The 27,144-nt window shown below is 42.4% G+C and overlaps 1 protein-coding gene across 1 annotated transcript in view; it reads left to right on the top strand.

Moving 5' to 3' along the window:
- Window positions 1–27,144, top strand: part of LOC122788697 (myosin-16-like) — a 949,629-nt gene that overhangs the window by 54,422 nt on the left and 868,063 nt on the right. The window lies entirely within an intron of this gene.

The following is a 27,144-nucleotide window of genomic DNA, read 5'->3' on the forward strand; positions in this document are numbered from 1 at the left end:
GAAATGCTGACATCTGTGCAGTCATGGTGACCTGGTTCAAGGCTGCGGAGAGCACCCAGCCTTACTTGGTTACTCATCCTATCATACATTCAGACCCCAAACTGTGGGCAGTAAAGCCAAAGGAGGTGGAGTTTCAATATACCTTAAAGACATGCACACCTCCAGGCTGGTCAAACAGTATGATGCACAGGAGACATTCCAGGTGCAGTTAACCATTGACAATATCCCTATTCAAATCATAGCTAGCTACCGGCCCCCAAATCTGACTCAAGATGCTTAATCCACCTATTTGGATCTGTTCGAATCTAGCAAGGTTCAATCCTTTACCCTGATCCTGGGTGACTTTAACTTCCCAAAAATAGACTGGAAGTACTCATACCAGAACACAAATACCCAGAGATTCCTTGATTTTGTCAATGCAAATGCCTTGGAACAGCTAGTTGATACCCCCACAAGGGGTGATAATATCTTGTTCTTGGTATTAAACTACATGAGTAACCACTGCAGCATCCCTGTAGTATCATCCTCCCTGGTAAGATCTGACCACAAAGCAGTCACTTTCGAAGTCAACCATCTCCTCAACCCCCCCCCCCCCCACTAGGATCAGACATAAAAACTTCTTCAAAGCTGATTACAGCCTCCTGAGGGATGGTATAAACAACTTCACATCCCCTTCCCCTCTGTAGGAACTGGCACCAATATCCAAAACTATACCAAAGCACTATACGAGCATTTATATAGATGCATGGAATCAGGAATACCTGACAGTACTAAGTCATCCTCCGCAAGGAAATGTAAACCTGTCTGGTGGACATCTGCAATAAACTGCATAACAAAAGGAAAAAATTCCTGTCCAAGACCAAGAAGGAACAGTTGAAAATAACTACTAAAGGCAATCATAAGGCGTGGCCTTCTTTACATATGTCCGCAAACTCAAAGGAAGCACCCAGATCTGTTCAGAAATGGTGGTCAAGGACACCACATATACAAAAGCCATAGATATAGCAAACTTGCTGACTGACAGATTCAGCGAAAACTTTACCACTCTGTCCCCCCATCAGTAAATAAGGACATCCCCAGTATCTGCCCCCTTCCCCTTATACCTAGGAAACAGGTCTTCACTGCTATCTCAAAGGCAAATAATACAGCCTCTATGGGACCCAAAAACATCCCAGGCTGTATCTTACGTGACCTCAGGCAGGAACTTGCAGCACCATTAGGCACCCTATTCAACCAAAGCCTGAGTACTGGCTTTGTCCCAGCTGAGTGGGGGACAGCCACTGTCATCCTTTTACACACAGGTGGAGCGTCCACCGATCTGGGAAATTATAGACCCATCAGCCTAACTAGCTGATCTGCAAGCCTATGGAATGGATTATCATGGACCTCATTAACAAGGACATTGGCAACCTCCAAACACTTGATCGCACACAGTTTGGCTTTGTCAAGGGGAAGTCATGTCTGCTGAATTTGGTAGACTTCTTTGAGACAGTAACCAAATCTATGGATGAGGGGAAGATTGTGCACACTGCCTACCTTGACCTGGCCATAACCTTTCACACTATTCCTCACTTGGGCATAATAGATAAACTCTCAACTAGGCATCAATCCATATGTTACCAGATGGATAGCAAACTGGCTCATTGATAGAACCTACATAGTCATGATGAGTCTGTATTATCTTGCCAAAAGACGTGTTCAGTGAACACGTCTTCATTGGCAAATGAACAGCAAATGCTAACATCAACGAAAGGTCACATCTGACTTTTTTCCCAGGGGGAAAAAAGCGCTTGGCCTACTAAACACCACACAAACCTTCAAACCCTAAAAAGTGGGAGAATTTACCGCTCACACCCCCCAGTGTGTGGGAATATGCCCCCCACACCCACCTAACTAAATATACCAACTCCAAAATCACACTATAGTGGGGAAAATGCCAAATCCCCGATGATGGCCCAGTGCTTTTTTCTCCTGGAAAAAAAGTCACTGATGTGGCCTTTTGCTGATTTCAGCATTTGCTGTTTATTTGCTGATGAAGATGTGTTTGCTGAACATATCTTTTGGCAAGATAATATAGACCTGTCAAGATAGGGAAAGCCATCTCAAGTAGTAGACCTGTAACAAGTGGTGTACCCGAGGGTTCAGTCTTTGGGTCTGTTATTTGGGATATACTTTTCTGAGGTGTAGACTGACCAAGTTTGCAGATTACTGCAAGCTGGGTGCTGTCATCAATTCCCCTAGTGATGTGGACATCCTCCAAGAGGGTCTCACTCAGACAAATAACTGATGCCAGAAACATGGCCTCAAGCTGAATACCAAAAAATGCATCATCATCCCCTTTGGTGAAAGTGACATCCCCACAAATTATCATATTAATAACATCCTAAGGACTCAATCAGTTGTGATGGATTTGGGCACCCAGTTTGATAGCAGTCTGACTTTTGATCACCATGTTGCTGCCATGGTACGGAAAGCCTTCTACATGGCCCACCTTATGAGTCAGGGGATCTCATCCAGGGACAAGGAGGTCATAACATCCCTGTATTCTTCCCTTATAAGGCCCATTATTGATTTCAATGCACATTTTGGCATGTATCTCGCAAAGCACACACAGCAGCTGGAGAGACTACAGAGGTTCCTCACCAGGAGAATACTGGGCATCAAACATCTACCATACACAGATAGGCTAAAAGCCCTATACCTCTACTCCGTTTCATATAGACTGCTCAGAGGTGACCTCTGTCTGGCATACAAGGTGATCATGGACCCCACCTTGATGGGATTGCTGCAGATCCGCAAGTCAAGCTGCCCTCGAGTAACCCCCATGTGTGGCCTTAACCTGGTCTGTGACATCAACAAGACTTGTTGGCGGGACAGATTTGTGTCCCAGAGACTCCCTCATCTGTGGAATAGACTCTCTCTCCACATCAAGCAGAGTACCTCTTTATGTCTTTTTAAGCGCAACCTGGATAACTGGATGGGAAACAGAAACCATACTCCTGGGATTCCACCCTTGTCCCTGCTGGACAGGGGCATTGGGTGCTGATTTGTCTAAATGTGGGATAAACTCTTGGCTATGCTTATAAGGGCCTCAGGGCCAATAGCCTAGTAACCTCCTGTGATCCTATGAGCATTGAATATCCACAGAGTCCTGTTCTTTCTGAATGCTTATGCATTTGCCTGAACCCTTTCTGGCTCAAGATGTCAATCAGTCTGCCTGCCTTTCAGCCCTGTCCATCAGGATCTTCCTCTCACTCCTCCAGGCAACCCACACAAGTTCAGCCCTACTGCTTCTCTTACCTCTCAGCTTCATTATCTCCCACATGCTCCAGTCCTCATCCCTTGATTTGATTAGGTGGAAGAGGAATGATGCACCTTCTGTGGGTGGACTTCCTCTCTAGCCTCATACTTGATGTCCTCCCTTATGTAGATGACCATTCACTTCAGTTTTGTTTTTCCCTTCTTTTTCAATGATTCTTTAAGTACCTGTACTTATGCACTTCCATACCCAACCCTCTTATCACCCATGTTTTTCTAATTCCTGTGATGTTACCATCTTCTCCTGCATCACTGTTTGCAGATTCCTCACATATCTTCCTATTCTAATTGGACTGTGTAGTAAGGCTGCTCAGTCATACTCAGAGTTACCCTTGTCTGCTGTGTCCTGCTGCCCAGTCCAGACACCACTTTCTTATTTTTGATACTATCTTCCATTACAGTTGAAAGATGCAAGTGTGGAGACTTCCTTTAAGAAACACTTCCCTTCCTAGTCAACATGGAGCTTGTCCCTAATATGGAGTTGGTATCTCTGTCAGGTCTCACTCTATCCCCTTCATAGCACCAAGCCTTTATATTTTCACAAGTTCTATATTCAGGCATTTTATTCCCAGATTATATTCTTCCTTATTATGCTGGCTGCTGTCACGTGTAACATCCCTGAGAGTACTACATCATGTTTAACACCTCTGAAAGTACTACATCACATGTAACACCCCTGAGAGTATTACATCACATGTAACATCCCTGAGAGTACTTCATCACATGTAACACCTCTGAGAGTACTACATCACATGTAACACCCTTGAGAGTGCTACATCACATGTACACCTCTGAGAATACTATGTCATATGTAACACCTGTGAGAGTACATCACATCTAACACTTGTGAGAATAATACATCACATGTAAAATCTCTGAGAATACTACGTGACATGTAACATCCCTGAGAGTACTGCATTACATGTAACACCTCTGAGAGTACCACATCCCATGTAACACCTCTGATCGTATTACATCACACGTAACATCTCTAAGAATACTACGTCATATTTAACACCTCTGAGAGTACTACGTCACATGTAACACCTCAGAGTACTACATCACATAATGCCACTGAGAGTACTGCATCACTTATAACACCTCTTTGAGTGTACTATGTCATGTGTAACACCTCTGAGAGTACTAATCCCACCTCCTTGTTTTATCTTCTCTTTGCCAATTTCCTGGCAGTACTTGCTACTAAAGTAAATACCTCCTGTGGCAAGTTGTTGGTATTTACGTGTTCTTCAATGTGTGCACACTCAGGTTCTTCTATGACTCATCTAGTAACATCTGTTGAAAGCTACAGCCAGATGAGGCACATTGGAGACAGCTTGTACTGGACAAAAGTAGTGTTAATTTTTGAAGGACCCATACCCCACTAAGTGATATACACAAACTCTGCGGTTGCACAACCATGGAGGAAACTTGAAAAGTGCAAGAACTTTGAAAACTTTAAATCACTGTTAGTGAATTAATAAAACCATTACTGGCACTGCTTCTCAGTGTAATGGGGTAAAACTGCAACTGACTCATGGAAATGTAGTAGTCTTATCCACTTTGTAGTTAGCCAGAGGTAAGGAAGTCATACAGTCCTCCTCCTTGTTGACCACTTAGTTACTTGAGAGCCCATTCCAGTCTCTGCAGTGCTTGTCCTACAACCACTCTCTGCTGTTTTCTATCCTCTCTTTGTGAACTGTTATCCCTCGGTCAAGTCTTGCTCTTCCTGTTTATCTCTCCTGTCTTTCTTCTGATGCATATTCCTTTTCTCATAATGTCACCTCTTTGTTATCATATTCAACATTGTCTTCCCCTGTGTTCATGCATGCCTGTCATCCTCTATATGCTTCCTACCTGCCTCTCACTGTCTTAGTTCCTGTTTGTTTTTCTCTGTCTGTCCCTATCCTGGTCCAGTTTCTTCTTTCCTACCACACTCCATATGTCCCTAGTTGCCTGTTCCAACCCACTCTACCCCTCCCTCCATCATATTTTCTCCTCACCTGGCTGCCTTGCTCTAGGTCCTTCAACTCATTTTCAACATTCTACTGCTTCTTCCCCGCTTCCCACACCACAATTTACATGGAGAATTTTTAGGTTATTCCAAAGACATGTATCTGGAATGTTTCTATCAAGACCTCCACTGAAAATGGATTTGTCCCATTCGGTCTTCCCCAGTAAACAAATGTTAACTAAATAAATAAATAAAAATAAATACATAGCACTCTTCAGTCTTCTTATTCTGCTATATGTCCCTTATTCAAGTCCCCTCACAAGTGCTTCAACCACACCAACAGCACACATTTGGCCAAAGGCACCCTCTTGTCTCCTCCAGCATCTCGTCCCTCTGGTTTGATCTTCTTACAGTCATAGTTTCTCCTATGACCCCTAGTATATACTATCATTCAGCTGATTGCAGACAATTTACCTACCACCTAACAGTCCCTAGTGATGCTTCATAAGCAGTAACCTACCATGTATCAAAAATTAACAATTCTTCTTTAAATTAAATGCCAGCTCTGGATAAGGGCTAGAACTGTATTAAGACCCAAGATGAACAGATGGTATGTCTGACAAGTCATGGATTGGGGTATTGCTGAAGTGTGATTAGTGCAGAATGCATTAAAGGGACAGAGTAGGAAATGTGAGGAAACATCCATAGATCTGTCTTTAGAATCAAGATAACCTAAGACCTTCCTTTTTAAGGACAATCTACATGTCACTTCTTCCATTTCTGAGATAAAGTATCATCCCAGCAAATTACACCCAAGTTGCTGTAAAAACTAATACAATAAAAGGTTTCTTTCTAATGTCATTAACCATAACCGCAATAACAACCTACTTTCCTCTGCTCTCTTTCTATATCTGTCCAAGGCTTTTGATATGGTTAACCATCAGTTACTCATCCTTACCCTGAAAGCTTTCTCCTTAGACTACGACTCTCTCCAGTGGATTCAGCCCTCTCTATCCAGATGTAAACAGGCAGTCCTATGACAAGATAAGCTATCATACTGTTTACCCATTACCTTAGGAGTCCCACAGGGCTCAACACAAGGCCCTTTCTGTTCTCCATGTTTTTTAATCACCTCCACGCCGTCATCCCTAAAGCATCATGTATTCAATATGCAGACGACTCCACATTGATCTGCTCAGCCACCTCACAAGCAGATCTGCAGTCTTTAACCCAAAGTACTTTCAATACTATTGAAAACTGGCTCACTAACTGTCGTCTGTTATTAAACCCTAAAAAAAACAAAGCTGCTCCTGTTCTCTCCCACTCGTAGGTCCAACCCTCCAGCCATTACCATAATATCTAACAATGGACCATTATCTCCCCTGAAGCCCGAACAAAACTCCTGGGAGTTATATTAGAAAATAACCTTACATTTAATGCACATGTCAATCAAACCATCAAAACCATAAACAAAAAACTTGGATCCCTATACAAGCTCAAACCTTTCCTCACTCCTCTTGCTAGAACAGCTTTTGCCCACTCTCATCTTCTATCCACCCTCCTTTATGTCTCCCTTCTACTCACAAACTTGCGCACAACTGAAATTAACAAATTATCCTGCTGTTATAACCACAACACTAGATTTGCCACTGGTTTAGCCTATAGGACTCACCACTGTCGCAACCTAAATCTTCTAGGGTGGCTTGAACTACCTTCCCTACTACAGATTAACCAGCTCATAGTTGCTCATAAAGCTCTCTACCACCCTGATAGTACACCAGCACTCAAAAATATTGTCAACCCATATAGTAATAATAGTAGACTTCATTCATCCAACAGACTACTGATCCAAACAGTCAAATCCAACAACACAGCTGGTGATGCCTTGTTTGCCAACTCGGCTGGTAAAACCTGGAATCAGTTCCCTGCTGACCTTACTCTTGAACCCTCACTTATACTATTCAAAGAAAATCTCAAAAAAAAATTTAAACCACACTGGTTATACCCTTACTCTGATCCTGACTAGCACCATCTCTGTGTCTCAAGAACTTTAACGCAATTGTATTTTGCAAACTAAGTGTCCTAATGTCCTACACTTGTATAGTTCTCATTTCTGATTTAAAAAAATGTATAAACAGTGTTTCTCATGTATTCTATAACTGTATGTCTGTTGTATTGTATATATCACATTACTGTGTGGAGCTTTTCTCCCCGGGCATCCGCTGATAATGGACATGTATCCAGTCAGACTATCCCGGTCAACAAATGTAATATAAAATAAATAAAATAAAGTTTACTTTTCCATCTTAACCTATTGCATTAGAATTAAGAAAGATAAACTGAACTTAGTAGTAAAGCATGTGTGAAACTAGTATATGCTCATTGGTTAGGTGTTTGGAGAAAAATAGACACAAGCCCATGATTATTTTTACTTTCTTCTTTACATTATGTCCAAAATTCTTAAAAAAGTTCATCCTTAAACAATTTGTTATACATGACTTTTCTTGATCTCATTGTGAGGTCTCAGCATAGATTCTAGTGTAACTGCATCATGGAATTGGCCCTTCTAGTTTAAAAATAAACATGACTATGCTAAAATTGCCACACTCTGGAACAACCATTCAGACTTTAGATCCTTCTCTCTTTTCACCAAATTTAAAAACACAAAAACATTTGGTTGTCCTCACAATCAATTCACAACTGCTCTGTTGCTTTAGCTTATTTTAATAATGAGTTGCTCCACTCTTATCACACATTTCCTTCTCTGTTCTCGGTTCCTTTAGTTTTCTGTTTTAACTTATTCTTGTCACTCATTCAGTTCTCATTCTTCTCAATGGTTTCCCACTCGAAAATAGAGAAATATTCATCTGTAATTTGAATGTCACTATAGACAGGAGGGGAGGGGAGGACACAGGGGCCGATGGAAATAGAATTAGGCAAGGAACACACTGCTGTAACTAGAACATATCCAGAAGTTCTAAATAAGAACAATTTCACCATTTACAACAATAGTGACATTCAAATTACAGATGAATATTTCTGTTTTTGAGAAAGGATTTACCTTTGTTCCTACCCCCAATATAACCTCACTGACACCCTCATTGAGTTCAAATTGTTTATTAGGAAGATATATTTTGCTATTCAACATCAGAGTAATCAGTATGTGGGTAGGGAGTAGCCAGACCAGTTTAAATATTCTAATTATCTTAATTTGAAGAAAAGGAGTTTGGCTATGCCTATTCCCTACCCTACTATGTAGGTATTTTCCAATACCTGTGCAAAGGCAATTCATCACAAAGATGCATAGGGGAGTATGAAACCTAAAAATTCAACTTGACTAGGGATAAATATACATTACAGGAAATTAAGAGGAATAATACTCTTTGCACTATGGAGCCTGATAAATGCGGGGGAGTGGTAATATATGATAGGTCTAGATATATAGAAGAAATGTCGACAATATTACTAAATAATGACATCTATAGTCCAGCATCTACTAATGAGGTAAGTCACTCTTATCACAAAACTGATCAATTTTTTTAAGATGAAATGTCACAACATTGCATAGATTTTGATATCTATAAATTAAAAAAAAAAAACCTAATCCCAAGATACCATTTTTTTTGGTATCCCCAAATTACATAAAGAGCTAATTAATCCCCCTGTGAGACTGATAGTAGCAGCATCAGGGCAAAGACTCAATGAGTCTATAATAGAGACTCCGGCCGACATGGAGATCCTCCAGTAGGGCCTAAATGAGATTGATGCATAGCATCAAAGCCATGGTCTCAAGCTAAATGCAAAAAAATGCGTAGTAATCCCCTTTGGAAAAAACAGAGTACCCGCAAACTACAACATAGGAGGAAATCCCCTGAAATCTGAAGAAGAAATAAGGGATCTAGGGACCCAAGTAGATAGTCAGCTTTCCTTTGATAACCATGTTGCCAAAGTGGTTAGAAAATCCTTCTATGTGACCCATCTGATCACGAAAGGGTTCGCATCAAGATCTAAGGATGTAATGGTGCCCCTCTACTCTTCCCTCATCAGACCCATTATTGAGTACAATGCACCAATTGGAATGTACCTGGCTAGACATCTCCAGCAGCTGGAGAGACCACAAAGGTACCTAACTAAGAGGATTACTGGCCTCAAACAGTTGCCCTATGCAGCACGATTGAAAAAGCTAAGACTGTTCTCTGTTGCATACCGCTTTCTCAGAGGCGATCTCTGTCTAACGTACAGAGCCATGTCCAACCCAGAATTGTTGAACATGCTCCATCTTAGTAAAACCAAATCTATTCGAGCTACACGCTCTAGGGATATAAACCTCAACACAACAATGAATAGAACATGCAGGAGGGATAGATTCCCTTCGCAGAGACTTCCCTTACTATGAAACAAGGTCCCGATCTACATAAGACAGAGCCCCTCACTATCACTCTTCAAGAGGAACCTTGATGAGTGGATGGGTAGCAGAAAGTTCACACCAGGGATCATACCAACAGCACTACTAGATAGGGGCCAAGGGTACTAGCTGCTAGTACAAGGGTCTAGGGAACTACTAAAGGGGCGGTGAATACCGCACAACGTGGCTGGGCTAATATATGCCTTCGGGCAGATAGCACAGTACCAACCTATGAACCTATTTGCCTTATATGTTGATAAATGTTTAAAACCCTTTTTGGAGATGGATACCCATGTAGTTAAGGATCCTTGGGACATTTTACGGAGAATTTAACCTGATTATTACAATGGTGAGGTCACTTTTTTGGCTATAGATGTGATAAGATTTATTCTCCAGCATTCAACAAGAGGAGGGTTTTGAAATGTTTAATGAGCATTTGTTAGCTTTGTTTGTTTAGATAAACAAAAGATTGGGTTAATAATGGTATGCATGGAGATAGTACTCAAAAACAATTACATCTGGTTTGAAAAAAGGATATTCAAGCAAACAAAAGGTGCAGCGATGGGAGTAGCTTGTGCCCCTGTATTTGCAAATTTAGTAATGTTGCATGGGAGAGGCAATACATTTTTTGGTTCCCATTTTAAGGACCATATTTTACTTTACCTTAGGATTTTAGATGACATCTTCACCTTGTGGGGTGAAGACCCAAAACACAATGATGAATTCATTAACCAGTCTACCCATTTTTTTTAGATTTACACATCAAGTTGACACACATACAATTATTTGGACATTACACTAATTAAAAAGCAAAGGGGGTTTTCATCCACAATTTACCAAAATCCAACTTTATCCAATGCATGCTTACATTTTCAAAGTGCTCACCCCCTCTCTCAGAAGAAAAGCCTTGTAAAGGGCCAATTCATAAGCCTTTCCAGGATGGTATCAGAAAAGAAGGTCTTTGATAGTGAGACGAAAGTTTTGGAAAATATGTTTTTGGAGAGAGGATACCCCTAGTCTCTAGTAAGAACTTTAAATGAGGTTTCATATAATAGAATGGAGAAATAGACCCCATTATTGGGGGTTGGTCTAAAAGATAAAAATAAAGGAACATCTGTAGAAACATTTGATTATGATAAGGGTGGTAGGAAGGACAGGAGGATGCCCACTAGGGAAGATGCCAGTGGTGGTAACAGTAATAGGTTACTGTGCACTGTACAAGAAAGTAATTTCAACAGGGCATTTATATTGGAATATAGCTTTGGATCCCATAGTACAAAAAGTATCATGCATAAATACTGGGACATTTTGATTAGTGATGGGCAACCCAGTGGTATTTTGGGACCTAGATCTTTATTTACATATAAAAGAGCTCACAATATAAAAAAACTTTATAGAATTTAATAATATGAAAAATGGGGAAGAAAAACAAAGGGACAAGGAAGTGTGGAGCTTGTACTTAATGTAAATATACTTTTGAAGCACCAGTGTTTTACCTTCAGAACCACACTAGAACAGTTATATATGCTCAGGATGGTAATAGTCAGTCTAGAGGAGTAGTGCATCTTGTTACCTGTGCCACCTGTACATCTTTTTGTATGGGTACAACTGAAGGGCAGCTTAAAAAAAATTTATGAGCACAACCATGAGTTTTCCACACATAATGATAACAACGCTCTTTACAAGCATCCAATATCCTGTAGTGGTTTCAAATTTTTTTTATTTGCAACAGTAGACGTCATTACCCCAGCTCCAAGAGGGGGTGTCTGGAAGGAATACCTTGAGGTTAGGAAGTTATATTGGCAAATAAAATTAAATACCACCCACCTCCCCAGGTATTAATGATACTATATCTTGGAACTGACAAGGAGCTACTCAGAATTGTTCCCCAAAACCTTGAGTAATACCTAATTTGTTACAAAAACAAACAAAAAAACAACAGTCTGAGTCTTTCATTTAAAATTTGGAACTTGACTTTTGGCCTCATTTCTATGTAAACATTGAAATTTTAGAACTACTTTTCACTTGGAATACATGAAAAAAATAGAAAAATCAAAAGTTATTTAAATGATTTTAAGTGAGTATATGTTTTACAAGTCTTTTATGTGATTTCGGCATTTTTAAATAGGAGTGTTTGAAAGATCACATGTGATTATATTGGTATATGTTTTTAAAAGCAGTACTTACGTCATTATTTCATTAATTTATTAGCTTACTAATTTGTTAGCAGGTTAGGTATAAAAGAAGCACCATTTTTATGTCAGTGTTGTCTGATGAAGTCCTTGTCTATGACAAAAAACTAGTTTTACGTGTTATTCAGCTTAATAAACTTATTGAAAAAGCTAAGACTGTTCTCTGTTGCATACCGCTTTCTCAGAGGCGATCTCTGTCTAACGTACAGAGCCATGTCCAACCCAGAATTGTTGAACATGCTCCATCTTAGTAAAACCAAATCTATTCGAGCTACACGCTCTAGGGATATAAACCTCAACACAACAATGAATAGAACATGCAGGAGGGATAGATTCCCTTCGCAGAGACTTCCCTTACTATGAAACAAGGTCCCGATCTACATAAGACAGAGCCCCTCACTATCACTCTTCAAGAGGAACCTTGATGAGTGGATGAGTAGCAGAAAGTTCACACCAGGGATCATACCAACAGCACTACTAGATAGGGGCCAAGGGTACTAGCTGCTAGTACAAGGGTCTAGGGAACTACTAAAGGGGCGGTGAATACCGCACAACGTGGCTGGGCTAATATATGCCTTCGGGCAGATAGCACAGTACCAACCTATGAACCTATTTGCCTTATATGTTGATAAATGTTTAAAACCCTTTTTGGAGATGGATACCCATGTAGTTAAGGATCCTTGGGACATTTTACGGAGAATTTAACCTGATTATTACAATGGTGAGGTCACTTTTTTGGCTATAGATGTGATAAGATTTATTCTCCAACATTCAACAAGAGGAGGGTTTTGAAATGTTTAATGAGCATTTGTTAGCTTTGTTTGTTTAGATAAACAAAAGATTGGGTTAATAATGGTATGCATGGAGATAGTACTCAAAAACAATTACATCTGGTTTGAAAAAAGGATATTCAAGCAAACAAAAGGTGCAGCGATGGGAGTAGCTTGTGCCCCTGTATTTGCAAATTTAGTAATGTTGCATGGGAGAGGCAATACATTTTTTGGTTCCCATTTTAAGGACCATATTTTACTTTACCTTAGGATTTTAGATGACATCTTCACCTTGTGGGGTGAAGACCCAAAACACAATGATGAATTCATTAACCAGTCTACCCATTTTTTTTAGATTTACACATCAAGTTGACACACATACAATTATTTGAACATTACACTAATTAAAAAGCAAAGGGGGTTTTCATCCACAATTTACCAAAATCCAACTTTATCCAATGCATGCTTACATTTTCAAAGTGCTCACCCCCTCTCTCAGAAGAAAAGCCTTGTAAAGGGCCAATTCATAAGCCTTTCCAGGATGGTATCAGAAAAGAAGGTCTTTGATAGTGAGACGAAAGTTTTGGAAAATATGTTTTTGGAGAGAGGATACCCCTAGTCTCTAGTAAGAACTTTAAATGAGGAGGTTTCATATAATAGAATGGAGAAATAGACCCCATTATTGGGGGTTGGTCTAAAAGATAAAAATAAAGGAACATCTGTAGAAACATTTGATTATGATAAGGGTGGTAGGAAGGACAGGAGGATGCCCACTAGGGAAGATGCCAGTGGTGGTAACAGTAATAGGTTACTGTGCACTGTACAAGAAAGTAATTTCAACAGGGCATTTATATTGGAATATAGCTTTGGATCCCATAGTACAAAAAGTATCATGCATAAATACTGGGACATTTTGATTAGTGATGGGCAACCCAGTGGTATTTTGGGACCTAGATCTTTATTTACATATAAAAGAGCTCACAATATAAAAAACTTTATAGAATTTAATAATATGAAAAATGGGGAAGAAAAACAAAAGGACAAGGAAGTGTGGAGCTTGTGCTTAATGTAAATATACTTTTGAAGCACCAGTGTTTTACCTTCAGAACCACACTAGAACAGTTATATATGCTCAGGATGGTAATAGTCAGTCTAGAGGAGTAGTGCATCTTGTTACCTGTGCCACCTGTACATCTTTTTGTATGGGTACAACTGAAGGGCAGCTTAAAAAAGAATTTATGAGCACAACCATGAGTTTTCCACACATAATGATAACAACGCTCTTTACAAGCATCCAATATCCTGTAGTGGTTTCAAATTTTTTTTATTTGCTACACTAGACGTCATTACCCCAGCTCCAAGAGGGGGTGTCTGGAAGGAATACCTTGAGGTTAGGAAGTTATATTGGCAAATAAAATTAAATACCACCCACCTCCCCAGGTATTAATGATACTATATCTTGGAACTGACAAGGAGCTACTCAGAATTGTTCCCCAAAACCTTGAGTAATACCTAATTTGTTACAAAAACAAACAAAAAAACAACAGTCTGAGTCTTTCATTTAAAATTTGGAACTTGACTTTTGGCCTCATTTCTATGTAAACATTGAAATTTTAGAACTACTTTTCACTTGGAATACATGAAAAAAATAGAAAAATCAAAAGTTATTTAAATGATTTTAAGTGAGTATATGTTTTACAAGTCTTTTATGTGATTTCGGCATTTTTAAATAGGAGTGTTTGAAAGATCACATGTGATTATATTGGTATATGTTTTTAAAAGCAGTACTTATGTCATTATTTCATTAATTTATTAGCTTACTAATTTGTTAGCAGGTTAGGTATAAAAGAAGCACCATTTTTATGTCAGTGTTGTCTGATGAAGTCCTTGTCTATGACAAAAAACTAGTTTTACGTGTTATTCAGCTTAATAAACTTATTGTTGTCCCGTCCCCCCTTAAATAACTACACTACACACAAAAAGACATTTGACGACCTTTATTAAATGTATTATACAATGAACTATGTATACAAAAACCAACATTAATTAACTTGTTCAGCAACGATGATCTCCGGGCAGCGTCACCACTCACCCTGGATGAACTTTACCTCTAGGCAGCATACCATCTCACCTTGATACCTTCTCCAACGGGGAAGCGTACCTACTCACCCACATAAAGAGGCAGCATACCTACTCACCTCACACTATACCAAAACCATAAACCAATACACCTTCTTTAGAGGGGGAACAGAAGAGGACAATCCTGTCCCTCTTTTCCACTTCAAATTGCCCACATCTACCATCCATATATAAAAGAGGAGGGTGGGAGGGCCACCAACTCATGCCAAATGTGCCTACTTCCTCTAATCCCAAACCCTTAGTACTGTCAGAAGTCCCACCTACTCCTGCCTCACTTCCTTTTCCATCTCCCTCTCTCCTTAACCCTTTCACCACCACAAACCCACTATCATAACCAACTGCAATCCTTACCTTCCTTTCTACCACTATACCTTCCCCATACCCCTTTACTCCCTTACTCGAGGGACCGGGACAACTTAGTTTGTTCCAAACTGCATTTGTACCATCCCTCCTTAAATAACTACACTACACACAAAAAGACATTTGACGACCTTTATTAAACTGTATTATACAATGAACTATGTACACAAAAAACAACATTAATTAACTTCTGCAGCAACGATGATCTCTGGGCAGCGTCACCACTCACCCTGGATGAACTTTACCTCAAGGCAGCATACAAACTCACCTTGATACCTTCTCTACCGGGGCAGTGTACTTACTCACCCACATAAAGAGGCAGCATACCTACTCACTTCACACCATACCAAAACCATAAACCAATACACCTTCTTTAGAGGGGGAACAGAAGTGGACAATCTTGTCCCTCTTCTCCGCCACCAGCCTAATCCCAGGCTGTTCCCCCTCCTAAACCTTAGCCGCAATCTTATCCTCTAAAAAGAGTTTCAGATGCAAATTAAAAAGATCCAGACTCAAATCATTAAGGTGTACTCCATCCATTTGATACCAAATCTCCTCTACATCCCCAAAATCTCTATGGTCAATAGTATGCATCCCCAACATCCTTAATTGCCTAGCCAACCTTTGATTCACACACCTTCTAACACTTTCAATCACCTTGTGACTATATGCAACCCTCCAACACAAATGCGGAATCAACTCTGACCACACAATTTCCCTACCCGGGTACAATGCCTGTAATCTCATCAAATCTCGCAGCATAATGTCCACCAATTGTTTTTTAGGAACAATGCCCAAGTCATTACCCACTAAATGAATGACCAATATACATGGACAACCCACCTTCGGTTTAGCCCTCTCAAATTCATGTAACAACCCATCCCACCTAAGCCCGCTAACACCATGCCAGGACACTGACCACCCTAAATGTGCTAAACTCAAATTTACCCTCTCATCCCTAACTAAAGCATGCTTCTCTGCCCAGTGGATGAACGAATGCCCCAAGATAATAATGTGCTTCCCTAAAAGAAAAGAAGAAAAATTAATCATCAGACCACAACTTATCTAATATAAGACAAAAATGCATTTGAAGACCACCTCCCCACCCTTTTAATCAATTCAATAGAACTACCCTCTCTAGCTAAATCTGAAGCCCTGCCTATCCTGAACGAAGGAGCTGCAAATCTCTGCACCGGAAATCCCCTACAATGTAATACCTTCCTCACCAAAAGTACTACTCAACACCACCTTCCCATCCACTGAACAAAAAATTAACTGATCCACACTCCCCTTTCGCCTCCTCACAAATTCTTTTGCCCACATTACTGGACAAATGCAATGTTTCCTGTCCGTTTTAAGCACCACCACACATCCCCTACCCACCTGATCTGTCTTACTCCTCCTTAATGCAATAGTAACCTCACCCTCACCTATAATGATATCCTTCCAATATAATGAGCCTAACAACTTCGAAATACGAAAAGCGCCAAAATATAACCATGTACATAATGTACCCCACATAAAATAATCCATAGACCCCTTTTGCAACAAACCTAACCCTTTCAACAAAACTTTCAATATAACCCTCATAATTGGCCATCTATTATCCTTACGTTCCACCATTCTACCCCAACCCCTTAACATACGCCCTAATGTCCAAGACTTAGTGAAATCCTGCAACCTCGCTACCTTAGCAAAAATGCTAATCGCAGCCAAATCCACATTAACCATCTGCAAAGCCCTGCCTAACCCCCAAGCACGAGCTACATATCGCAGTAGTAATTCCTCTGACCATACCCCTTCCTCCTCTAGCAGCTGCAAAATAAACTGAGCCCTACCATACGCCTTCCTTGTAGAAGGGGCCCAGGAATGCCGTACCAACCACCTGGCTACATCGACCCAAGATTCCAGACCTCCTCTGGCAGGATTTCTGGCACCTCCTCCGCCCATGGAACCAACCCTCGAAACCTGAGAAATTGAAATCGGGACAAGCTATCAGCAATCTCATTCCTTACACCAGGCACATGCACTCCTGTAAAAGAAAAAATTATTAGAAGGCTCTGCAAAACCAATTTACGTAATACCAACAATAACAAGCCCAACTTAGCTGTCTTCTTTTGCAATACCCTCACTACAACCATATTGTCTGAGTGAAAAACTACTTGTTTACCCCTCAATTGCTCCTTCCACACCACTGAATCTGCCCATATAGGCATCAATTCCAGAAAGGCCATGTGCCACTTCCATACCTCCTCCCAATCCCAAGGCCATTCAGCCGCAAACCACTGACCCCTAAAATAGGCCCCCATGCCAGCACCCCCAGCTGCGTCCATAAACAACTGAAGTTCCTCCTGCCCCACCCAGTCTGACTGCCAAAAAGATAACCCATTAAATTGTTGCAAAAACCCGTTCCACAACCCCAAATCCTCCCGCACCAATTGGTTACCCTAACCCAATGGTGTTTGCTCTTACCCCCTTTCAGCAAGTACATCAGTGACCTACAAAAAGCTCACCCTGGGTGTACCGCTCGACAGGCAAAATTCAAAAGCCCCAGCAACTCCATAACTGAATGAATCTGAATCTTATCCTTAACCAACACCAAACCTATCACCAACCTAAGCCTCTCTATTTTATTCTCTGGTAAACAAAACAATCCCCACTCCACATCAACTGTTAATCTAAGAAATTCTAATGCCCTTGCTGGACCCTCCATCTTATGCTGAGCCAGTGGTACCCCTAACTCCTCACACATAACCGTAAACTCCCGCAAACCCTCCTGTGCTCCTACCTTTCCTTCGAACACCAACAGAAAATCATCTAAATAATGCACTGCCTTTTGAGTTCCCACTTATTGCTGCCAAATCCAATGCAATATTGTACTGAACTTCTCAAAAGTTGCACATGCCACTGAACAACCCATGGGCATAGCTTTATCAAAGTAGTACTTATCTCCTACCCACATCCCCAATAGTGGCCAATCCTCCCTCCTAATAATCAACAATCAAAAACTGACTCAATGCCGACCTTAACCAACCATGGCTCCCTAAATTCCCTAATCACTTTTACTGCATCATGTAAGGAAGCGTAATGCACCTTAACCTCCTCTTCTGCAATAAAATCATTTACTGAATTCCCTTCCGGATAAGACAAGTGATGTATCACTTTGAATTCCCCTTCTCGCTTCTTCAGCACCAACCCCAAAGGTGATACCCTGTAAGTACTAAAAGGTGGACTAACAGAAGGACCCAATAACCTCCCCACCCTACTCTCTTTCTCCAGTAAAGCCTCCAAGATGTCCGCTTTACCTTGAACAGATCGTAAATTCTTGCAACCCCCCCCACCCCTTCCAACTGTGGACTTAATAGGAAACGCCTTTTGAAAACCCTGTATTATCTCCTCTTTGATGGCCAAGCCAGGAAACCGATGAAGCTTATCCTGGAGAACCTCCACCTTAACAGGGAATGGCGCCCCTCCCTCTATTGCCTCTAAAGAACCTGAGTCCATATCCCCAGGACCCATGAAAATTACCCCTCCCCCGGGCCGGCTGAAAGCCTTGCCCACCAAAACCACCTTCACGACCCATCACATTGGAGTTCCAGGACAAATCCTGCCGACCACAGCTAGTGGCCGAATGACCCCCTCCACATCTCGAACAAACATGGGCAAATTTGACCCCACCCATGAAAAGGAGCCACTATTAAATGACCAACACACACACGCTGTTTCCGGTCCACTCAACCTTCTGTTAGAGCCCACATAACTATCCATAATTGTAGCCAACCATAGATGTGGGTGACGCACCTCCCAACGAAGTGACTGGTCCACAGCCTTCCGTTTGCGGAAATGCTGATCATACCAGAGCCACGCATTACCCGGCCTTAACTGCTGCGCTTCACAAATGATAAGGAAATAGCCTAGCAGCGGCAGAGCCAAGGACTCATCCTTCTCCAGCTGCACTGCCATAAAATAAATAAAGCCAACCACCCAAATATCCCATGTCCTAGGGTGAAGCTTACCTACCCTCTGCCTTCCCAATGCTGCTAATGCCACTAACAAGTCCTTACTGTTAGAGGACTCTGCTTCCACTAGCCGTTGGACCCCTTCCACATCAATCAGCTCAAACAAATCCATATACTCCACTTTCAAAAATTTTTCATTAACCGGACCTGAAATATGCGGAGTCAGAATAACTGCTCCTGTCCCCTGCCCCAAAGACTGGGTAGCCAACCAATCCCCAGGCTGCAGCCCAAAATAAGTGCCTACCTCTGAGCCCAGGCCCAAACTGTCCCCGGAACCCCCATCCCCCTGTCACATCTCTAACCGGGTACCTGGCACCCTGTGTTAACTGCCTCTGCACCTCCCCTATCCCTTGCACACCACCCCGAGATCCCCAACTGCCAAGTCGTCATCCCTCCCCACTATCCTCAACCTCTAGCTCCCCCGACAATGCTGTTGTAATAAAACCATTACCTGCACCTTCATCTTGCGATGTGCTGGGAACTAGAGTCTCCACTGCTATCCCCTGCTGCGATGCCTGCTGTTTTTTCCCCTGGTCACCGCCGTGCGTTCTCTTCCAACTTGGGGTCTGCTCAGGTTCCTGTACCACCTCTGATGTTGTCACCTCCTGGAACAACTCCGCCACCTGGGCCATGATTGCTTGCCACCTCTGCCTCAGCTCTGGTAATTTGGCCATCTGTAAAAGAGAAACAAAATATTAGCACTATTATATAAGCCCAACTGCCCTACTCCCCTCAAACCCCTGATATTGCCTTGCCCCACACCTTAACTTATCCCTGCCTGCCCACCGTCACTTTTCACCCCTCCTGTCAGCCACCTCCTACCATTAGTGCCCCATCTTACCCTAGCATATCCCCTATCAATATCCCTCCCCCTCTGTATCTATGACAGAAAAAAATAAATAAATAAATAATGATGTCCCTCTAACTATCTCCCTATCACTCAGCCACCCAATCCCCTCACCATTCACACAAACAAGGCTAAACACATGTTCCTTGCCTCCCAGCACAATCCTCTAAGTAACGGTTATTCCACACAGTGCGCATGCGCGAACTGGCACTAGGACCTAACAGCCGAAAGACCGGCAACAGCAACCCACTACACCACCAGGGAGGATGGAGAAGCCATATCACCACTACCACCACCGAAAACTGGGACAGAGGGACACCTGACCAGCCACAACGCCATCCAGAAGGACCAGAAGACTGACTGACACCCACGAACCCACCAGGGAGCACGGACCGACAACCGCCACCATACCACCGACGAAGAAGATGATGGACCCCCGAACTCAAGCCGCAAACACCGGGGAAGCGACACGGATGCATCGGCCCACGAACCTACCAGGGATAAGATGCTCAGGACAAACGCAATGCTACTCTGAAGGGGAACTGGAGAGGCAAACGGACACCCATGAACCCCCCAGGGAGCACGAACCACAAACACCGCCACTACCACCAATGCAAATGGAGCCGGAGCATGTTGGACCCAATGAACCCACCAGGGATAAACTACTTAAACAGTGAGGGACACCTGGATGACTGCGACACCATCCTGAAGGGGAACCGGAGAGCAGATGGACCCACAAACCCCCCAAGGAGTGCGAACCGCAAATACCGCCACTACCACCAACGAAATGGAGCTGGGAATACGCTGGACCATCGAGGAGCTGATCTGCCGCTATACCCCAATGCAACCACCAACCACGACCACCGGGAGAACATCCACCCCAGGAACGAACACAACCGGCCCATGAACCCACCAGGGAGCATGAGGGGATGATCTACTGCTACCCCCCAACCTAACTGGGACCGGATTACACCGATGGCCCCCCTTTTCCTACCACGACCACAGGGGGAACGTCTTACTGTTTTTTTTTTTGTTTTTGTATTTAACTGTACCCCGACCACATGGCACCGATGGAGCTAAGGACAGGCCCAGCCTCCCCCCTTGGATGTCCCTGAACCGCATGGCCCCACCAAACAAGGCCTGACGAATCCCCAGGAGACCGGCGGACAACAGGGAGCAAGGAAAACTTCACCCACCCAGGTAAGCCTAGCACTATTCCCATCCACTTTATTACCTATAGCTATATTATTCTATATATATATATTTTTTTTGGTATCCACCCCCCAACTGTTCACCCACACACACATACACAAACACACACAGTATTTTGTCACCCTTTCCTATCAGTAAGCTCAAACTATCTTCCCAGACTCCAGCCCCCCCCTTAATCTAATCCTTAGAAAACACCAAAGGGGGGACTGACCCAGACTACCTAACCCCTTCTCTCCCCACCATCCAAGGCCTACCTTCATCCATGATACCTACAGGTCATCTGGACGTAAGCTAGTTATCACTCCACAAACTCACGCCAAATGTGCCTACTTCCTCTAATCCCACACCCTTAGTACTGTCAGAAGTCCCACCCACTCCTACCTCACTTTCTTTTACATCTCCCTCTCTCCTTAACCCTTTCACCACCACAAACCCACTATCCTAACCAACTGCAATCCTTACCTTCCTTTCTACCACTATACCCACCCCACACCCCTTTACTCCCTTACTCGAGGGATCGGGACAACTTAGTTTGTCCCAAACTGCATTTATTCCATTGGATTCATGCAGTTCCTTTCTGGAGTTGGGTCTCACTGTACTGGATTCTTTGTGGTTTCAAAGAGGATTTTATTTCCAGGGGATTTTCCTATTTATTTGGTGTTCTCTGCACAGTTTCTTGGAACAAAGCTGTGTAAATTCTGACAGAAAACTCATCAGAGAACAGAATGCAATTTTTAATATGTGCTTAAACAATGACTTTTCTGGAAACTCACAAAAAAAGTACTCCGGTTATCTTGCATTTAGTAATAAGTTGTCTGAAGATCATGTTGCTTGTGTTTCCAGTGGTTATTACCATAACTAAAAGAGATCCCAATATTTGGGAGTAACATTTCGATAAATTACACCATATCTGACCTTTCAGTACATTCCTTTTAATGTTAATGATATTTGCACTCTCCAAATCTTATAACTTTTCTTATAACACTTTAATTTAGTGTACTTCATGGTTGTTTAATTATAAAATACTGTGTATTAGTTGTTCTGAATTCAAAAACCTATTAGAATATCATACCAATAACAGTGAACTCAGGATTTATTGAGTATAATATTTCAGTTAATACAGTGGCATAGTTAAATTATGTAACCATGAACCATAGCATAAGTTCATAGATTCATAGGTAGGTACTAGGCTATCGACCCTGGGGCCTCTACAAGCCCAGCCAAAAAGGAACCCTGGTTTTTGCCACCCAAGAAAATTATTTTCCTGTGCCACTGTCGAGCAGAGCTACAGAGGTGATCCCCAGGGTGAATTTCCTATTTCCCATCCAATCATCAAGATTTTTCTTGAAGAGTGCTAATGAGGAGCTTTGTTTGATATAGAAATGTAGTTTATTCCAGAGTATGGGAAGTCTCTGGGACAGAAATCTATCCTTCCGGCATGTTCTGTTTATTGTGGTGACAAGGTTTAGGTCCCTAGAGCATGTAGCTCGGAGGGATTTATTTAAGTGGAGCATGTCCAACAGCTCTGGGTTTGACATAGCTTTGTATGTTAGGCAGAGATCACCTCTGAGTAGGCAATATGCGACAGAGTAAAGCTGGAGTTTTTTGAGACTGTCTGCGTAGGCATCTGTTTGAGGCCAGTAATCCTCTTTGTGAGGTATTTCTGCGGCCTTTCCAGTTGTTGTAGATGTCTTGTGAGGTACATACCAAAAGGGGCGTTGTACTCTATAATGGGTCTAATGAGTGATGAGTAGAGGGAAACAATGATCTCTTTTTTTCTGGATGAGAAACCTTTTGTGATGAGGTGTGCCACATAGAAGGATTTCCTGACTACTGTGGTGATGTGATTATCAAAGGAGAGACTACTGTCCACCTGTGTCCCAAGGTCTCTTATCACACTTTTGGTGTTAAGTATACTACCGCCTATGTTGTAGTTCATGGGTACGGAGTTTTTACCAAAGGGGATGACAATGCACTTTTTGACATTGAGCTTGAGGCCATGGCTTTGACACCAGGCATCTGTCTCATTGAGGCCCTTTTGTAGGATGTCCACATCGTTAGGTGTCTCGATTATGGCTCCTAGTTTGCAGTCATCTGTGAACTTCATTAGCCAAAGACCTTCTGTGTTAGCCTGTACTTCAGAGTAGTTGCCAAACAGGAGAGGACCCAGAACTGAACCCTGTGGTACTCCACATGTCACTGATCTGAAGTTGGATTTGGAGTCTGCTACTTTCACAGTGTGGGTTCTGTCAGTGAGCCAGTTGGCAACCAATCTTGTGACATAGGGATTTATACCTAGTTTAGTGAGTTTATCTATAATTCCAGAGTGGGGGATGGTGTCAAAAGCCTTGGCAAGATCTAGATAGGCTGTGTGAACCACCTTACCCTTGTCTACGGCTTTGTTGACTGCTTCAAAGAAGTCTATCAGGTTTAGGAGACATGATCTGCCTTTTACAAACCTGAACTGGGTGGGATCCAGAGTTTGGAGATTACCAATGTCTTTGTTTATAAGTTCCATGATGTTACGTTCCATGGCCTTGCAGACCAGGCTCGTCAGGCTAATGGGGCGGTAGTTCCCAGGATCCATGGTGGCTCCCCCCTTGTGGAGTGGGATAACCGTTGCTGTGCACCATTCAGCAGGCACAAAGCCTGAGGTGAGGCTATGATTGAACATGGTACTTAGGTGGGGTGCCAGTTCGTTCTGTAGTTCATGTAGAACGCAGCCTGGGATGTTGTCTGTTCCCATGGATGCTGTGTTCTTTTCTTTGGAGAGTGTGGTTTTTACCTGTGCAGCCGTCATTACAGGAACTTTACATTCCTCCGGTATAGAGATGGGCTCTTTAGGGGGTGAGAGGGGGGTAAAGTTAGCACTGAACCTATCTGCCAGGATGTTGGCAATATCAGTTGGGTCTGTATATTTAATGCCATTGTGCTGTAACTCAGAGCAGATCTGAGTGTTGCCATTCAGATTCTTGACATAGCTATAGAATGCTTTGTGGTTGCCTTTAGAATCAGTGGTGATTTTGTTTTCGTAACTAGCTTTGGAGGATTTTATCAGGGATCGCAGCTTCTTACTGAGGCTGACCAGGGAGCTCCTCCATTCAAGGGAGTTTACTCTCTTTTGCAAGAGTTTCTTCCTTCTGTTGTACAGTTTGTTTATGGCAGGGGACCACCAGATTGGCTTCCTTTTTTTGGAGGATAGCATCTTGGTTCTGTCTGGGATAGCACAATCCATGCACTCATGTAAGTGCTTATAAAGTGCAATTGTGTAGGATTCAGTAGTTGTAACTGTATTGTCCATCTGCATGGGTGTCATGACGTTCACCACTTCTGTCTTAAGAAGCATGAAGTTGGCTTTGAAGAAATTTTTTACCATGGTTTCCTTAATGGGGGGGTGGAGGCAGGATGTGGATATCTAGGGTAATTAGCTTATGGTCAGATTGGACCAATGAGGCATTGACTTCAGGTGTGGAACACCGGTCACTCATATTGGTAATGACTAAATCTAGGATATTGTTGCCCCTGCTGGGGGTGTGGATAAGTTGATCCTGGGCATTGGAGTTTATGAATTCCAGAAAGCGTTGAGCAAAGGAGTTGGTACATGAGTAGTTTTCCCAGTTAATGGTGGGGTAGTTGAAATCGCCCATTATTAGGGTGTTTGGTTGAACCCTAATATTTTCCAGTACATCAAGAAAAGAGGAGTGGGAATCCTGGGGCATGGTGGGTGATCTGTAGCAAGCTACAATTTGGATTGCAGTTTTGCCCGGAGTTAGTTGCACTTGGATAAACTTGGTTGCATTATGCTGAGCAACTAGCCTGGAGGTGTGGATATCCTTAATGAATATGGATAAACATCTGCCTTTGGTGTTCCAGTCCAGGTTACATGGCCAAAAAGTGTGGTATGAGTTACAGCCTGGTAGTTCAGGGGTGCTCTCTGGAGCCTTGAACCAGGTCTCAGTCACTGCACAGATATCGATGATCTCCATTTTAAGGAGTGCCTCGAGTGAGTACATTTTGAGATTTAGACTTCTGGCATTGAGTAGAATCACCCTCAGTTTTTGCTTGCCTGTCCCTGTTATGGTGGTGAATTTGTCATTTGAACCTTGCCTAAAAAAGCACTATAGGGGCGGCAAGAACCTTATCCAGTATCCGGAATCCCAGGGGTGACAGGTGCAGGCCATCTCTGCCAAAGCATCATGGTCTGTCGACCATGTCATCCCAGGCAGACAGATACTGGATCCCTTTAGAATGGCACCAGAAGCTTAGCTAATTGTTGAAGTCAATCATTTTGTCCTTGTACTGCAGCATCATTCTGGGTGATGGCAGAATGCTACTCAGGGCTAGGGTCATACCTGCCTGTGCTACAAGATTGGAGGTCTCTTTTCATGTAGTCCAGGGAGGTACATCTCAGGTTGTTCACACCAACATGAACAATGACAGAGTCATATTTGTACTTGTTGTGGAGTGACCTGAGTGCGTGGGTTATGTGGCGGATCCTGGCACCCGACAGGCAGCTGACAGTAACCTTCTCCTTGTTTAGCCTGGTGAGTGGGACATCAGTGTGCCTGACTATAGAGTCACCTATGACTAGTGTGTTGGGTAGGTTGTTTTGCCTTATTGGCTGTGGTTGAGTGGCACACCGAGTCTGCGGGCTATGTGTCATTTTAGTTGTGTTGGGGGGTGGAGGTTGCTTGCATTTCTGCTTTGGAGGTCTCTGTTGCTTGAGTAGATTATTATTGAGAGCCTCCATGAATGTTTTTGTGTTTCTATGTGTGGATTTTGGTGGTGTAGATTTAGTGAGACTATGTGATGAGTGTGGTGTGGTGCAAGTGTTTACCTTCTCCTCTTGACTGTCAAGTTCAGTCTTGATTGGAGAGAGCTTTACCTCCAGTTTGGCTAGATAAGTGCATCTCTCACAGGTTGTAGTGTTGGGTGGAAGGAGGAGAGGGTTGTCTGTGTACATGAGGAAATTTCTACATTGCCCCAAGATGCCCAGATTCATCATATAGACAGGGGAGAACACTGGGAGCTGACCCTTGGACATGCTTGAATAAAAAAACAATTTTCCTCTAGATAAGTGAGGAAAGTGAGTACAAGAGCTGTTTTTCTGTAAGCAAGTGAGGAAAGTAAGTACCAAAACTGTTTTCCTTTAGGTAATGAGGAAGATTGAGTGCTGTAGTAATTAATAGGTTATTTAGTGCTTACAAGTTCTGAACAAGTGCTGATCACGAATAAGCAAATTCAAGTGCTAAAAGTAAGAATCTGTATCTGGACTAAACTAGTTACAGGTAAGGGGGGAATCAGGTGCAAATGTGGGCTTTTAAATCAGAAAGTTGAGAGAGAGATGGAAAAACTGCCCAAACGGCCAATAGCTACAATTTCTGGGCCAGAACCACTCCTTATGTGGTAGACAGGTTACCTAGTGCTTACCACTCCCGATGATAAGCTAGAAGGCTTCCCTCCAACACAGAAAGCTTGAGTGGGGGGGGGCTCAGAAGCTTACATACAGTTCTGGATACAGCAAATCTGAATCTGGACTACACTAGTTACAGGAAAGGTATTTTTTTTTAATATATATATACAGAAAAGTAGCTAAAACAGCAGTCAAAACAATTCAAATACAGTGCAAGCTAGCACACTTGAGTATGTTGCAATGTTAGACCAAACAGTTTAAAAAATGCAATTAAATTAAAAATGACTAAAAACAATGCAGAAGGAGTCTATTAAGTAGAATGAGGTAAAGAGATGGGACTGGGGAGGAGTGTCCCACATAAATCTACAGTGGGGGCGGGCAACTGCAAAAACCTCCAAATTTAAACAACAACACAGGAATAGGGAAGGTGGGTATGAGAAAACCAACACCTTCAGCAGAGATCTGAAAAACTATACAGTGAAGCAAAAATAACAGTGCACAACTCTGAAGTCAGCCGG

Source organism: Protopterus annectens, chromosome 14.part0 (genome assembly GCF_019279795.1).
Source record: "Protopterus annectens isolate FY-2018-M chromosome 14.part0, PAN1.0, whole genome shotgun sequence".
NCBI classification, from domain to species: domain Eukaryota; kingdom Metazoa; phylum Chordata; order Ceratodontiformes; family Protopteridae; genus Protopterus; species Protopterus annectens.